Genomic DNA, 18745 nt, shown 5'->3' with positions numbered 1-18745 from the left:
AAAAAACAAGAAATGGATAACCCTAAAAAAGCAGGTGATTGCCATTATTGCATTTTTAAGGAAATGCAAGAAACCTTACAATAATTGGCATTTGCATCATTCTGTAAATACTATTTCAAGAACATACAGCTCTTCAGCATATCTTCTACCTGATTAAACAAAACAAAATAAAAAAAAAAATAACAGTCATTTTGTATTTTTGTCCAGATGATGTACTAGAATAGAGGTGCATTCATATAACTCTGCCTTAACGCTAACATTTTGGTTTGCATCTGCATTTCCACTTTGCTTAATGAATGCGAGGGCCACAACTTCATGCTGACCCTCCTCTACCTTACATTGAAAATGAACACTAAATTGTTCAAACGTGCAATTGGTCGTCAGTTTGAAGAAATGTCTTTTGCATTTTAATGAGTCTGGAAGAGACCTGTGCTAGAAATCTTTCACTCTGTACAAGTGCAAACAACAGTAGAAGTTGTCACTGTTTTTTTCTTTCCCATGTTTATAAGCTTTGTAAGATGACAGCTCTCAGGTGGAGAGAGGCAGAAACATTTGGATCAGCTCATTGTTAATGAGCTTTCTCTCTTATCAAGCGTTTCATTATTCRTTTAATTTTCTCTTTATTGTAATTTTTGATCTGCCCCTCTATTAGTTTTCTCCTTGGGTCATTGTGTTCCATAGCGTTTTTATGTATATTGTTTGCATGCAAAGCACAAATTGAACACCAAGGCCAACAGTTCCAAATGATGTCTGTGATAGGCTCTTCAATATCATTTTCTCTTTATGCTTTACCTACAGATCAGTTCTGACTTTCACAACTACTTAGTTCTCACAACTTTCACAGGGTTCTACTAAAATTAATATGGATCCAGGTCTTCAAAAGTCTCTCTAAATTCAAAGTGATCTTGAGCTTGGACTTAATAAATAACAACTGTATCCTGTAAAAGGTTTTGGCTGCCATCATCTTCTGATTTTCAGCTGAAAAAGAAARAAGAAAAAAAAGAAAAATTTAATTCATTTTTCAGTCTTCTGGAGAAAGTCCTATTTTATAGCTCTGACTTTAGCCACTCGAGGTCAGACACTCAAGGTCACTAATTGCTTCTGAAAATCTTGTTTTCAGCTCACAAAAATGGAAGCACAGAAATCAAGGGCTGAAGCTTTACCCCTTCCTCATAAAAACTAGGCATGCTTATACCTTTTAAAATAMAGAAAATTGTTTTAAATTCTGCATGTGATCACTTTCTGGAGAAGATAATATGCATACAATACATATGAGAGCTTCATCTACATAAGACTCTCAAGTGCTACAATGCAATATATTTATGAGAAATACTTTTCATATGCTTACACAGAAATATAGTGCATACACAAATAGTTCCAGCTTCTTCTAGTTTTTCTATTATTTTCTTTTCTTAATCATGCACTCATTAATTATGCACTTACAAAAAGTAGAGAATTTCAATAGTAAATACCAACCTGCTTTTCTTTAATGTCATTTTCTAATGCTCGGTTGAGAGATTGTGTATTTCTATAAGTAAAAGCAGTCAATGTTTATAATGACAGAAACTAGTTCTTAGATTACCTCATGACAACTATTACAGAGAAAAAATAGGTTTTATATTTTTCTGTATATGCTTTCAACAGTCATAGATATTCTCTCTTTTTTTTCTCCTCTTTCCTAACAATGATCTCTTTCTTTAATGTTTTATATATTATCATCATCAAACTGTGATTATGACAGTTTAATTGACACAGTAGAAATTAATGGAAATAATGGTGTTTCATATGTATTCTTTTTTGCCTAAGATAGTTTTACCAAACCTTAGGACTTCAATAAATGTGGGCTTTGATGCATTTGCTGCCAATTGACTGACTAGAATATTGTGCACATATTGACATAAAATTTGTTTTGTTTTCTGTCTCAAGATCTGATATCCCATACATAATTAGTTCCTGAAATTGCTTGCTTGATTCTTGGCTTTAAATGAAGAATAGATTAAAACCTTCTCCCTTGGTTCTTGTACTATTAAAAACGATTGTCCCGCTAGACATTTAGATTTAAAAGAAAGCTCATCCCCTTCCTTGTTTATTCGTTTCTCTAGTATTATTTGGAATATCACTGTGTCTATTTTAGTAACTCCTTAATATAAAGCTCCAATTCACCTTATTTCCTCTAACTCAATGTGCTCATTCAATTGCTCTATGTAGTCCACAGAGTCTGGTGAAGACTTTTCTGAAATCCCAATTCCTTTGCTTTTAAGAGCGTACTGTCACAGCTTGAAGGTAACCTTTCTGGGCGATCCTTACTGTTCCCAAAGCATATTCTTCTCAAGAGATAAGACAATGACTCCACTAATTTCTGGGAGTGATGGTTTTTCTCAGCTTTTATCTGAAGAAGATATAGAAAATCTGCAAAAAGTGTTATTCTACTTGGTTTCAGTCTACAAATAATGGAAGGAAAAAAAAAAAAAAAAAAAAGGTGGGCAGGCAATAAAACAGCCCCCCAAAATTTCACACCTTCTCAGAAGTGCAGAAGTTCTTCATTATTTTACAGTTTGGGGCTTTCTTTGAAAAAATTCTCTTTTTTTTCCCCCTTGTTTTGAAAGTACTCCCTTTTTTTTCTTTTTTTTTTAACATTAATACATTAGAAAAAAAAATAGTCAAATTAGGATCATGTGAGAGAGGCTTAAACAAGGGCTGAGATATGTATGCAGGGAAAGATAAGAGAACAAAATCTCAGTGGGACTTTGAAACTGCAGAATTTCACTTCATTTGAAATTATTACTAGGCTGAGAAGCAGGATCAGAAGGAAAACAGGAAACTAGCTTTACAGACAAACGATTTGGACACTTCTCTCTGGACTGCTTTTTTTTTTTTTAATATATATCTTGCTGTAATAATCTCATATACATCTTATACACTCTAACCATCTCATGTAATGCATATACATTTTAACAGAAGGTGTGTGAAAGCATGATTCTGCTCAATTCAGACATTATCTAAATAACCAGGAGGAGAAATCTGAAATGTGTCTGTAAATCAGCTTAATCTAAGCCCATAGACTTCTAGTCTTGTGAGAAAAAAAAAAAAAAAAAAAGGTGGAAGTATGGCAGAAGTTGAGATATTGTTTCTGTTAGATTTTCTACTGTGTCTATTGGGATATTTCTTATCTAGGCTGTTTTGTTGCCTTTTATGTCTTGTTTCCCTAACACCTGAGATGTTATATTTTTTAGCAAAGAAGCCATTAGAAATCTCTCTCTGTATTATGCACATCTGTTTCTTCTGTTTGTTTGTTTTTTTATGGATGTTGTGCATTTAACTGCAAATAATAATTACATGCAGATAGTTCTAAGTTCTCTATCCCAGAGAGTAAGAGAGATTGCTTATTTTTTCACTTTTCCACTGTTGTGGATTTCTTTCTTTTGTTGTTTGTTTGCTTTTTCCCATACTTGTTCCTACGTCCCTCATTGCAATGACAGTATTCCCACTTGTCTTCTTGAATGTAAGAATTTACTGAAGCCAAAAATAAATAAAAAAAAAAGGTAGGTAGTGCAATGGTAAGGCTGCTTTCCATTTCCCTGTAGTATCTTAAAAAAACTTTTACAATGGACTTGTAATTCTTTTTTTTTTTTTTTTTTTTTTTTAAGAAACTGAAAGTCTTCTAAAAATCAGCCTGAAGCCTGTTAGCCTGTTTTAAATGAGTGGAAAGATTCCCTCTAATATTTAGATTACAATCACATTATTGTTCTGCACCTAGCTTTACTGTTGTTTGAAACACAAAACATTTGCTTACAAATGCAAAAGCAAAGCACTGGTTTTAGTCATGGCACTGGTCAACTTGGCCTGAAATTTAATATCTGGGATGTCTTCTTTGGCCTGTCTTATTTGGTTATAAAGATTCAGCCTTTCTCATCCAAATTCAGAGGATGTCTGGGAAATACCAGATATATTATAGTTTCTAGAATACATTGAATTAAATCTAAATTAAATACAAATAAACGCAAATACTTCAGTAATAATTATGGGAAAAAAACGAAGAGGGGAGGGGAGCGGAGTAGAGGGGAGGGGCGGGGAGAAGAAAATCCCAACTTGAAAGACCACAAGAAGGATCAAAGTTATGGGCTGACCTTTGATTGAGCAACCATTCAACGAACTAGGAAACTTCTGCAGGGAAGGCATCAGTGAGAAGTCATTTCATAGATGAATGTGTGAAAGAAAATGAATAAAAAGTGCATGGTCATTTTTCTTCCACAAAAAGTGTGAGATGTCAAAAGACACTATCAGATGACATATTCAAAGCAAACAGAAGATGACACTTCTTCAGACAGACATGCTTGCATTATAGAACTCCTTCCTCTGAATGTGCAGATATTAAAAGCTTAATGCAGATTAAATACACTTTTTGAAACCGTGGAGAAACAAACCATCAGAGGGCATTAAGTACAAAGACTGTGGTTTAGGCAGCTCTTGATGCACAATCTGCTGCAAAACAAGGCAACGTCCAAGGAATATCAGTGTCTCCTGTTATGTTTTCTTTGTTATAATCCTTCTTTGAGTTTGTCATTTGCCACTGTCTTGGGCAAGATACTTGTCTAGATGGTCTGTTGATCTGATTTAGTTAGCATTCAGGTGTTCCTATATTCTTTTCTGCACACTCATTTTCCTTCTGCCATCAGCCAGAGTACATTCAAACCTTGCAAAATTTAACAGAATTTAATTAAATATATCTTCTGAGATTTCATAAAAAAAACATTCATTTGAAAAAATAATTCTCCTTCCATTTTATTATTTCTCTTTGCAATTTCGCAGTCAGACATTAAACCTTCATCTTGCCAGATGAGCTTCAGGATCCTGAACTTAAGGGATAAAGTAGTTATAAGTCTTTACTGTTCAGCATGAAAGTACTGTGATTTACTGTGCAGTTTGATTTTCTGAAGTTCTCCACATGCATTGTTTTTGCAGGATTCTGTACCCTAACAATTTTATTAGACTTTAGAAAGTTGACAAATATTTTAATTATTCTTTTCTAATTAATTTTTGACTATCAGGTGAAGTTTTTTTGAAGGCATTAGTGAAAAGAAGTAAAGTGTTCCACAAATTCACACAGATTCCACATATTTTATTTAATATTTTGGCTGGCACAAACTTAGTTTAGGTTTTATCAGCATCTATAAGGTATGCCTATTGGTTCCAAAGTCCTTGATTTGGTCCTTCCTATAATCCTATTTTTTTGGATGAATTAGAAAAAATTTATTCAGGTTTCTTAAAAGCTATATCTTACCTTTGAATAAATTCAGGAGTACTTATGAGTTCAAATATCCTATATTAGAGCTTTTTAGTAGGGTGATCTTAGAAGAATATTCAAGAGATAAACTATTTGTTTCTTATATAGACCAAATACTAGATTCTGTGCCATACTATGCTCTTTTCAAAATGTTTTCTCTAATTTCTTCTAAGTTTACCATATCCACAGATTTAATCAATAGACTTTAAGTAATTTAGGTCCCATTCGCATGCAGTATTTGTAGCTATATATTAGATCCATTCCCTATCACCTGCTAAATCTGTAGTAGAGTAATTTGTAAGCTTTATTTTGAAATGGAAAGTGATCAGAGTAGCATGATGGAATGATGAGAGCTTAGTGATATTGTACCAACCATTCTTCCAATTTTCACGTAATAATGTCATTTTAAATTCAGTTTCACATTTCATTTCCACTTGAATTCAAGTGAACTAAGTCTCTCTCTCTCTAGCTCCCATTATCTGTCAATTCTGCTTAATCATCATCCTTTATTGTAGAAAATAAATTAACTCCACAAATAATCCCTCAGGATTTCTGGATTTCTACAGGAGTATGCTCTACTTCTCCTCTAGTTGTTTTCCCACCTGTTAGTTCAACCCTTTGCACACGAATTTCAGTCACATTTATAGGAAACACGTATAATGACTTCTATGTTAAATGTGTAATAGACACTATGCAGCAGACACATCCCTGCTGAAATGTATGCTGTCCTGTAGAAGCACTGTTAGGTGTTGTAGGAAACAATGGAGGAATTTTACTGCTTTCACTTCTTATGCACAGGAGCAAAAGAAAGGCATTCTGTCCTGAAACTGTCAACACCCTCTCCCTGCTATCTTACTGATCTATCCACAAGGTATGGCCATGATCCCTCCTGTGCTTCCCTTCTGTGCTGTRACACTTACATTCTCAGTTACAGAGTTCCCTGTGGCTCAGCAAGAAGATCAAGAATAACTCCCATGCCTCTTCCACCCATATCTAATAAGCTCTTAAGAATAGGTGAAAAGAGATTTGAATTTCTTTTGACCACAGATGTATTTGAGCCACCTCAGGTAATTGATGTAGGTCTCAAGTTCTTTCTTAAGCAGTGTTACTGCTCCCTGTCTGTGTGAACATGTGCTTTCAGAAGAAATCCTCAGTGAAAAATGATAAATCCTTAACTACTATGCAGCCATTTTCATCTCCCTTTTGAAAGGGTGAAAATTATCAGACATAACTTTAAGTTTGGTTATCAAAGTCCAAAAGCATAAGCCTGATACCAAAATTTTTCCAGTGATTGTGAAAGGAGCTTAGTGTTCAATTTAGGTACACTGAATTATCCTGTTGGCTGTGCATGACTACTTTTTGCTTGCTGCATCAACAAAGTTGGCCAACTGAAGTGTGCAGGCTGAGAGCAGGCAGGCTCTCACCCATAGTCTCTTTGCTTGTTCCACTGATTTTCRTAGAGAAACCAGTAAAATGACACTTTAATGTCCTAAAAAATTATAAAGCCAAAAGGATCACAGAATATTTAGCAAGCTGTTAAGCATCTGCACAAAGTAGATACTGTTCATGTTCAGTAGTCTAAATTCTCTGCTTTTTCTCATGCTTTTCCTTAGTGCAAAATTGCATCTCCTTCTTTATCACATTGCTGAATGTTAGTAAATCCTTAATTGTCTTTCAAACTTAAAGCCCMCTAGAGGCTTCGGTAATGTATGTAAACAGAAATAATTGCCTCATTGAATTACCTCATTTTGGTAACTTGTTTTAAATATTTAGTTTTCAGAGTACAAGCTAGTTGGAACTAATGCACTGGATTGTGGTATTCCTTTGTAAAGCAACGGAAATTATTATCTTCTCAGTAAAGAAGCAATCAGTCATCTTTTATCATGGCCTTATTGTAATCATAGTCAGTATACTTTATAAGATGACAAAACAGAGATTCATTCATTATTTATGTTTGTAAATCATTTACATTTAGATAGTACAACAGACTGGTGGGGCTTCCACACTGCGAGCTAACAGCACAGCCTCATTTCGGGACCAGAACTAYTTTGTGAGCTGTGCCATCAGAAAACTCATTGCAATGGTTCATTTAAGGTCATGATATGAATAACATGAATTTCAAAACTGCTCTGTGTCTTCAGTGTATTCTTTCTGTCAAAAATGTTTATCCAATTCRTTTAATATGCCAATTTCTTAAATGTCTCTGGATACATAATTCATTAACAATTAACACCTCTAAATTGTGTTCTAAAAAGAATATTAAAAAYATTTTCAAGATATATATGAGGAGAATTGTATTGAGATTTAAAAACAAATGTCAAGAAAATTGCAGTCAAGTGAAAATGATTCTTACTGCATTGCAGATACTAAGCAACTACTTCATGAAAAACAACAGACTGCAATGAGCATCGCAGAAACAGGCAGCATCTAAACATTAACCAGCGTACTGTTAAATTAGATTTCATAAATGATCCCTGCCTGATATTTTCTGTGTGTTCCACATACAGACCACTATACATCTTCATCTATTTTTGGATTATTGTGTGCAAATATTCAAAGAAGATCATAGAAGGAAAACCACTAGATGGTTGGCATTATAATTGAAGTAAATCAAATGAAGAAAGGAACAATGAGAGATGCTGGTGCCTGAAGGAAATATATCTGGTTGCTCAAACTGAAAAGAATATTGGGTCCTAATGAACAATGAAGGAATTTTAAAGAAAACCCTTAAAATATGAGAAAGGACACTTCTTCTTTATTTTAAAGATTATACAGAAAGATTGTTCCTGATGTTTCACAGAAATTAGCTGGATGTTTATCTCTGTAAGCTGTTATTCAGTAAAAACTAAAACCAGCTTTTTCTCCAAAATTGTCTTAAATTCTGGTATGTTATTTCATAAAGAGATGGAAAAAAATCTCAAACATATTTCAAACAAAAATCTTACATGTGTAGCATTGGATTTATTATTCGGTATGTGAGGGTTAAAAGAGTCTTTTTTTTGTAAAATAATGATAAATAATGCTATTAAAGTAACAGTAAGATAGAAATACCAGATTCCTAGTGAGTTCTGACTGAATAATTTATTTTGCAGTTGCTTCTAAAACTGTCCATCTGTCCATAGCTTGTCCATGACTTGTCTTCAGCTTGTTGCACTGGGTCATATTCAGCATGGGAACTATCCCAGTGGCCTCAGGCACTAGCACTGGAAAGCCCCCAGAGTGAATTAAGAAGCTGTAGTGACAGATGTACAAACTACACATTTTACATTCCCCTATCTGGAAAGGACACAAGCACATTGTAGCTGGGGAAAGTACTCCCTGATGTAGTAAAGTCTATCCATACCAACTGTTTCTACATTGCCTTGGAGTATCCTGGTCCCTTGGAATTAAATCCTCTTCAAKGCCAAAGCAGTGATTTCAAATTCTGCAAACTTGCTTCAGTGACTAAAGCAYGGTGAGTGAAGTTGGAGGGTAAATAAGTATTTCACAGGAATTATATATTGCAGAAAAGCCCKTGAGACCTAGTGGATGTTAATCTTGAGGCTTGACATTTCTGGTTATTAAGRACAAATTAGTTAGAGAAGGTATTTAAATTTTGTTCCTCTATTTTCTTCTTCTATTTGTTCTTATTATTTGCTTAACTTTGGACACTACTGCAATTCCACTAAGGGCTTGATGTTTATGTTAACAGACAAGGTAAAGGAGGTGAGGGCTGGAGGATGTAAGCCAAATTTGATTCAGACTAGAGTATGACATGCCCATAGGTGTTAAGCAGGAAGAGTTGAAACCATATTAGTGGTTTATTGCTTGAAACCATATTAGTGGTTTATTGCTATTTGAAATGTTCCAGGAGAGCACCCTACCCTTGCAGTGAATATCCAGGAGACAAATGTCTCTTGTAGATTCTGTTTCAAGCCCCACGAAAATGTTTCCAATGGCCTAGATCATCTCAGGAAACAGGGAATCTTCTGTTCGTGCAGTAAAATCACATTCACGATGATATTCTCAGTTCTTGTGATGGCTATCGATGTGGCAGCAGTTTTTCCAATGTGGAAGAGTGAGAAGCAAAAACTGAAAGTGAGAAGCTATGAGTTTGCCACATTTGCAGAATAAAGGTTGGATCTTGATGTTTCATCCAACAAATTGAATGTCAGAGGGTACAAGATCCTTCACGGAAATAACATATTATACTTGGGAAGAGAATTTAGTCTAATTTTTTGAATAACTATCAAACAATCTGAGTAAGGACAAATGTCAGGAGCTGGCAGTTGTGACAGGAAATGAAGCAGAAGTAGCCGGAGGGATGGCTTTTTTTTTTTTTTCTTTTTTTTTTTCTTTTCCCGATATAGTTGTTCGCTATAAACTGTAGAAATTCACTTGTTTAGTTAAACAAAAGACAGATACAAATTGCAAGGTCTTCACAGCTATAATTACCTTTGCTTTGATATGTTTGAGAGCTTTAGCAACAAGAAACAAAACAATCAGTGAAAACAATCTTTATGGCTTTGCCAGTCTGCTAAAAGAAACCATGCTCAATGAGTCTTCAAATGTCTTCCTGTTCCATTGGGAGAATTTAAAGTGTTATGCAGCCAGAGGCATCGATTTCACACAAATCTTGCCCTTTCTGAGGGATAGCCAGTGTCATCTCTTATTCAGATAGTGCTTTTRGACCGTGGCCTTTTTGTGGATGCAAGAGAAACATCCATAATCAAAAAACCTTGGGATACTATTGATCTAAACACAAGTGTAAATTGCTTATTGGGAGATTGTTACTCTTAGGTGATGAATGTTTTGTATAGCCAGAAAGGTCATTTCTTCAAAGTGCTGACTCTAGAGAACARAGCATCTCTGAGTTTTGACAATCAAGACTGACTGGTGTTGTAATRTTGCCAGTATCATTTTCTTACTGAAAACAGCATTTCTAGTAATTAGATCCAATCATAYCAATTAACCCGTGAAACCGTAAACCAAGAAAATTCCTCATTATGATTTTGAAGGGGATTCACAGCTGACTTTCTGCTGATACTGACCATGTAGATACATTTTAGAAGCATTCATATGGCTAATCAAAACTCCAAACAGGCAGTTAYATGCCAATGAGTTAATGAGTTCAGGACTGCCACCTAAATTGCTGTTGCTAAACTTGACATAAACATAGTGCTTCATCTTGTTCATTCTAAATGTCTATAGCTCTGGTCTCTCTTAATAATCAAGGCACACCTGTTCTAGGTGTCTACTTACACTGAGATAATTTGGGCCTTTAGCAATGTCTATTCATGATCACAACTCAGAATAGCTTTAGTGTTGGTATATAGCTACAATATATACAGGCATATGCTACAGTTGAATAACTCTATAGCATAAAGTGAGTTCTTTTAATTTCATCAAAGCTTTAACAGCAGAGTTCCTAAGAGATATTTTTTTCTTTTATTTTTCCTTTTTTTTCCTTTTCCCCAAGGTTGAAGCCTAGTGTTTGAGGTGTCTGAGGTTTTTCTGTGTAGTATTCCAGAATTTCACTGTTCTCATTAAACCTAAATTTGTGCTTTTGCTTGAAACTAAAGGAATGGATGACAGGTTAATGGATTACAGGTGTGAGGCCAAACTCTTCTCGATGGTGGACAGTGATGGGACAAGGGGTAATGGRTACAAGTTGAAACACTGGAAGTTCCATGTGCATGTGAGGAAGAACTTCTTTCCTGTGAGGATGACAGAGTCCTGGGATAGGCTGCCCAGAGAGGTTGTGGAGAGAACACTGTCCTTGAGAGAATGTGCCACATGCTATAGGTGTTGCTGCTTGAGCAGGGAGGTTGAACTAGWTGATCCTTAAGGGTCCCTTCCAACCTTAACCATTCTGTGATTCAGTGATCAATCTGGTCTTGCTTGCTTGCTTGCAGATTGTGCTTAATCAATTCTGTGCACATAGAGAAACCAAGTCCAGAATGCAGGTGTGATGACCAACATACATATAATGACTATCATTCATAGTTATTATGAGTTCTTGCAAAGGAGGTCTGTGCTGTTGTTGATATGAAAACAACCTGTCCTCACTTCCTAGGTTTCATCTTCTTCTCAGGTAGGGTAAAGACAGAAAAAAAAAATCCAAAACTAATGCTTTTCTAATGAATGGATAATCTATTTATCTGTAGAAAACTAAATCAAGCTGAGTTTAAAGAAGAAATGAAGAATCCAAAATGTTCAGCAGTATAACTTATATTTTTATTTGTTTTTCCTCAGCTGTTTCACATGAGAAGCTGTAGTGACTTAGATACTTGATTCTACCAACAGAGCCAAAAATAAGACTCAGGAGGGAACTTTCAAGACTTGTATAAATTTGCAAGGCACCTTCTGAACTGAAAGAAACTGWTTTTTTGCTTCAGATTGAGTGATTTAGAAGTGAGTCAGATAATAAAATATTAGATGGATTTAGATAGTTTGCAATCCTCAATTGTCCTATCTGCTCCAGTCTCAGGAAGATATAATACATGCTTGGTATTCTGCAGTATAAAAGAGCACTTCTAAGTCAGTATTTAGTTATTTCAAATAAGTATTTTAAGTATTAAAGTTATTAAGTATTTAAGTAAGTAAAATTATTAAGTATTTAAAATACAGTTGAGTTTTTTTTTTTTTTTTCAATTAAATGGCTTTTTGTTCTGGACATGAAATGACTTTTTTTAAAAAAAAGGTCAGTGGTGTATTAATTACTGTAATACTTTAATGGTGGAGGCATGATTAAGTCAAGATAAAATTCTCTGGAATTACAGTAATTTCCATTCTTTTCCTAGTGAGATCCGAAGAAAATTCCTGTTGAAGATGTTAGCAATAAGAACAGTCCTATTAAGTAATAGTATTGAATGTCCTTAAATCTTGCCTAAAACAGTGTCCTATTTGACACAGTAACATTGGAGGAAATAGAACACATTTGGATACTCTAGCTTTAAGGATGTATGAATATCATATTTCTTTTCATTTGATGATGAGGTCTTAAAAAGAGACAACATGGGAGGCGATATAAGGAAAATATATTTTTTTGTGCTCTTAAAGAGTTCTTTATATTAATGTCATTGTAAATTGAAAAGCCAGACGCAAAAATTAAGAGAAGTACTGCACCCTTCATGCTCTTTTACATTAAAGACTTTCTTTGATCTTTTTGTCTAAGCTTTGATAACTTCTCAACAGAATAGATCATTGTATAACATGCAGAGCATCCAAAATTAATAAATTAATGTGAAAGATAAGCTACTAGCATCAAACATGTCTATGACTTTGATGCTGGATTTTTGTTGCTAAGGCCTGCTGAAGTTTTGCTATTTTTTTTTCTTTTCTTGTTCTTAAACAGAATTTGTTACTTTTCTATCATTATTCTCCAAATCTGGTATACTAGAAAACTTTACAAAAGCTTAGATTCTGAACTGACATTAGGATGTTATTTATGCTTTGCTCTCTTCTGCATCTCTGGCTAAAAATRTCTGACTCTTGAATCAGGTAGTAGGTAGGATAGAGGTCCCTTCCAACCTTAACCATTCTGTGATTCTATCCCCATCATTTATGTTGTTTATTTAATAACAATGCAGATTTCATTGAAAGATACTTTGGCTCTATATCTCTTTGGGTAGGATTTTTCTCACCTAACTTCATCCTGACTTCTAGTCTCATTTGACCAATGAAGCTCTCCTTCATACCTATGGGCATCCTGTGAGATCTGAGACACCCTAGAGTAACCCAGACATCTTCATGTGGCTGCAGCATATCGAGAGCTTTCATCAGGGTCAGTCCCGGTAAAGTACTCTTTGACACACAAGTGAGATTAGATATTAATGCTTAGGGGTCTGAATTGAGTTTTCTTTCTACCCAGTGACTGTGTAGACAGAGCCTATATGATGGACTTGATTTGGACAACCAAACTGCTATAGCTAGACAAAACTAATTTCATCTTTTGAATTTTTCTTTACTTGTGTTCCAAATTCTCAGACTTGATGAGATATACGTAATGACGTATTATACAATTTGAGATACTTCTTGACATAAATAAGACATCCATATTAATCTCTGCACACTGCAGAACAAACGTTGCTTCACAAGTGGTACTTGCCTGCTGTGTGACACAGAACCACCTATTTATGTTACGTTTAGCAAACAGGTTGGCAGTTATTTTTGATGATATGGACAACATTCTTGTCTAGTATTTTCAAATCCAATCATTTTATCGTAAGAACCACATATTTAACTACAAGATGTAACAATATTCTAGTATTCAATATTGTTGGCAATTTAATTAATAATTAATAAATAAATAATTATTTATTATTCTTTATTTTATTATTATTATATTATATATTAAAATATTATAAAATTAAAATATTATATAATATTTTATTATATTATTATTATATAAAATATTTATAATATTTTATATTATTATTTTAATAATGATTATTATTAAATAATTAATAATTTAATTATTTAATATTGTCTAATATTCTCTAAGCAATAAAGGGAAAGATTTGACTTTCAACTCAAAGATTCTTCCAAAGTTCTGAGCCCTCTGTAGAACCTCATTCATGTGGCATGGAATTCTTGCTGCAAGACAGTTTTAACTCTGAACATGTGACAAAATTCACTTTAGAAACATAAAAATAAAACTTTCTTTTGTAATAGTAATATGGTATAGGAAAAGGATTGATCAATTTTGTGTAGGTGTGAATTTTGTGCTTAACTGCTCTGCATATTTATTTAAATAGAAGAATCTGAATACCTGAATTATAYACTAAAAAGAAAAAAAATATATACATGCAAAACACAAAGGTGTACCTGTATAAGCTACTATAATGAACAGCACATAAGCAAGTTTAAATATGATTAAGACTTACAATTGTACCCAACAGTGTATTCTGTCCGTTTAACTGTATTTACACTATGCTGGTACAGTCAACATTTGCCAGCACTGACCAATGCTAATGGGCTAATTTTGGCACTGTTAACCACAATTTGCATAARTGCATGGCTAGGAGGATATCTCAAGGAGACTTTGATCTTTCTGAAGGCTTAATATTTATAAAAACAGATCAGTTACTAAACCTTAATTTTATATATTGTAATGTGATAGCCAAGGGAATGGTTTTCACCATGAGTGAACTTACTTTTTCTGAGTGTATCTTGAATAGCTTTAAAATTAAAATTTTCAATATCAACTGTTTGTTTATTATATAAGATGAAAGAAGGATAATTTGTGAGAGACAAGATGTGTGCTTTGCTATCACTCAGCATTGGTATAAGCCAGKTGCAGCTGTGGAGGACCAGTCCATACCAACCCAGACCAGGCTTGTGTATAGGATGCCTTCATGATGGCTGTTCTCCATGAGCAGTTCCTGACAGCTATAAAGTCACATGGGCAGTGTGTTCTTCCTTTTGAAAGTATGACTTTTTTTATGCAGTTCCTTACAAGGGTGGAGAGTCATTCTGTTTTTCTAAACTGAAGCCCAGGGAAACTGGGCTTCAGTTTCCCTTCTGCAGGGCAAGGGTAGTATTTCACACTTCTTCAGAGTATTTGAAGATAAATCCTTTGCTTTTTTTTTTCATTTGAAAGTCAGCTATGAGCGTAAGTAAACTTTTTTTTTTTTTTTTGCTGAAAATATTCTCCGTCTTAAATAGTTCAGGTTGTGTTTTTGCAGCTCCATGCAATTCATGAAACACAGAAGGATAAATTTTACATCAAAATTCATTAAGACTMATTGACATGCAAGTGATCTTTCTGAATATCCTATCAAATATGCCATGAAAATATATCAGTGACAAATGATGGCATTGGTTCATTCCTACTAACTTCAGTCATATAAAATAAGGCATCTCATTAAGCAGTCTACCTGGACACTCTCTGTAGTCTGGGGGAGAGGCAGGAATCTTCAGCAAACAATTCATCCTTCCAGCTTGAGGAGCTTATCATCAGAAGGGACCAAATGTTCTCCAGGAGATTTTGTCTATTTGCTGGTACAGAACAGCTAAATGCCAAAAGTTGGATGGGTGGAGGATACTTCCACACTGAAAATTGCCTGAGTGCTGCAATGTGCTACTGCGAGTATGATGCTGTCAACAAGGCAGAGACACAGTCCGAGACTAGGTAGCTGGTATAAATTAATTTGCACTTGTGTAAGATGTGGAGGCTCTGGTCAGGATTCTGATTAAGACTAATTCAGTAACTGCCATGAAAAATTATGTATTGGCCNNNAAAAAAAAAAAAAAAAAAATCAGTTAAAATATCAGTGAATATCAGTGAGTAATGAATGTGGTTTTACCCTGACCTTTCAAGATGACTGCCTTACATTATCCTAAAAAAAAAAAAAAAGATTTATCAAATGCTAGTAGAATTAAATAATCCTTCCTTTGCAAACTTTTCTTGAAGTGATTTGGTTAAAAGTTATGTTTAGAAAAATCTTTTCATGAAATTTTAAATTAAAAAWGGCACAAAATTAAGCCTGTATTGATACATCTTTATTTTCTCTTTAATCCTTTAAAAATATTTTTCTATCTTTTCACTTAGGATATTATAAAATGAAAAATAGCATCTTAAAATAGTTGCAAAATAATAGTTCAGTTGTTGATATGAAACTGCTGTAATATCAATACTACCTTATAATTTTTACATCAAAAATTATAAATAGGTTTTGTTCATCTGAAATAATTTTCTAGGTATTTAATATCTGTTAAAAATGATGATGTCTCTGATGTCCTCTGTGGACTTTTAAGGACTGCTGCATGCATTAGAAAAATGTCTGAGAACATATGAAGATAGATTGAGAATAGAAGGATCAATAGAAATGTAAAATATTGCAGTCATTACTTTATATAACTCCCTTGGTCAATATAATTACCAGGTAACCTTTAAGGGATAAATTAAGTGCTGAAATGAATGTTAAGATAAGTGACAGAGTGTAAGTTAGTCAATGATAGAACTGGTTAAATAACAGTCAATGAATAATATATATGATTTGAACATTCCTGAATGCATTATGCAGTGACTATTCTATTGAATTATTATCCAGTCAGAAAGCAGGTACACATGCCAAATTTGCAGCAGTTCTCTAAAAGGAGTCAGATTCCTGGGGTACAAAGTGATTTGTCACCAGAGAACCACGGAGCGTCTGATGAAGAAGCTGATCTGTGGTTTGCCAGTTGACGGTGGGTGGTGGAAATAACCAGACACCAAGGGAAAGAATGGTCATGTTTACTGTTAATATGAAATAATACAGAAATAAAATGATACATCTAATGAAACAATAAGCTAACTATGTGCCAGGGTTTAACTATGGACAAATAAGTAAGGTAATGCACTTAACCATTACTATATGAGAGAGAATAGTGATTAAGAAAAAGATATATCACCAATTGCTTAAATATGTTACCATCATCCAGATCCACAGTCACTGGGGAGGCCCTGTTGCAGCGWGGATTTGGAGCCTTCCTGGCAAYTGGGATGTCTTACAATGTGCATCCACCCATAACTGAGGTCACCAAAGTCACTGTAAGAGGGTCCAGCTTTTATAAATGAGCAGAACTTGCATTTTCTTTGCTAGCAGTAATATCTGGTATGTCCTAATTCCCTTATCGTCTGGGACAGGGACCTGGCCAGAACCTCAGCTTCAGATGGAAAAGTTCCCTTCGAGGTCAAAAACACTTGTCTGAGAGCTTACAAAAGTTGTAATTTTATGAGCCTACATGCAGGTTAGCAGAAGTAATTTACAGGAGAGTTCTGTGTACTTCTGCAAAAGCAGAGCCGTATTCAGCTGTAAGTCAGCCCTGGCTTGGGTCTATGGCTCAGGCCCTGGCAGTTCATTGTGCTGGAGTGATTTAGCAATAAAGGTCTCATATAAGCATCACTGGATTTAAAGCCTGAGAATAATGAACTAATAGATGATAAAGCACCCACTAGAATGTGTACTGTTTTAGATGTTACTAGTTCTTGTGATAGATCCCACATAATAATAATACAGGTGCCAAGTATTAAAGGAAAACCTGAAACATGTATAATTATAAACCTGACTTCCTTTTATAGTTATAAGCACATCAACCAATCTTTAGAAAATAAGCATATATTTTGACTGAGTATGAAAACTTTGGAGGAGTCCATTGGAACTGAGGCACCCAAAACACATTAGTGTTTTAGTCCAGCAACTACAGAACAAACATTTGTATCCCAGGATTGCACAGGGTTATCCATCAAATTAAATCAGAGCACTAGAAGAAATGTTACTGGTAGTTACTGAGGCAAAAATCACCCTGTAATATAAATTGACCACCAGCATCGTGTTGGGAACACCAAAAATGCCTGTGGTTTATTGTTGGCACTGTTTTAGATATAATTGCTACAATTAGCTTCAAAATCCACAATGTAATATGTCAATGCCACCTGCCTCTGAAAAACCTGTTCATTCAATTATATCTTCCCCTTCACTTTKTCTTCCCAATAGCTGTAAAGAAAGTCAGTAAGCTTGTAAGTAGTTCTATTGTTCTACCCAAATATTTGAGTTACATTTCTAATGATGGATACAATAATTCTTATTGAATTCAGGGTTTCCTGGGCTTTAGTTCTGTTGCTAGAGAGCTATAGAAATGGGATAGAGTTTGGAAAGTGCTATATAATTTCTTGTATGCACGTATTTTACTTTTCCCTCTCATCTTCTGTGGGGGTGTATGTATAGTGAAAAAAAAAAAAGTAAGAAATTGCTGTTGCTTGCTACCTACTAATTTACATGTTCCAGGATTTTTATAGCATCTTAATAAGTTTAAAAGAATCTTTCATTTTCATTCCCTGCCTCTGACAATAGGAAGTCTAAGGTTCAACATTTCACAGTCTATTAGAGCATTTTATCTCACTGCAAAGGGAAAGGTTGTGGCTTTCCAAGAGAAAGAAAAAAGAAAAGAAAAGAAAACTTATGCTAACCTCTGGTTAATGGGCTTGTTCAGAACAGCTTTGAGTTTTGTCTTTAAAATTCAAATCATTTTCAWAACTCCCAGTGATATCTGTTGCAACATAAATATGTCTCAGAGCTTGAACTGTCTAAATGGATTCTGATTCTCCGTAGAAGTCCAGAAAAYAGTTACTGACTGAATTGCATTGTCTTATTCAGTCCTTGTGAGACTGTTCTTTATGGTGTATTTTCCTGAATTCTGTCCAATACTTTGAATTTATCTCACTTCTATCTGTAGACAGAGTGAACTGACACTTTGAAGTTCACTGAAACTCTATGTTAAAAGAGTTGAAAATACAACTCAACTATTTTGTTCTAATGAGATAAGGTATGGCTGGAATTTATTGCATGTTCCTTTCTCTGCAATAATTGGCTGCATATGCGGTTGATAAATACATGCAAATGTGAGTACTCAATAAATAAATGTTAGTAGGCAACAGTAAACACAAGATAATTTACCTATTGTTCTCTAGAGATTAAACTACACTTTGCTTGACAT

This window comes from Nothoprocta perdicaria, unplaced genomic scaffold, assembly GCF_003342845.1.
Source record: "Nothoprocta perdicaria isolate Ctin4 unplaced genomic scaffold, notPer1 scaffold_52, whole genome shotgun sequence".
Taxonomy (NCBI): Eukaryota; Metazoa; Chordata; class Aves; order Tinamiformes; family Tinamidae; genus Nothoprocta; species Nothoprocta perdicaria.
Note: the sequence above shows the minus strand (reverse complement) of the source record.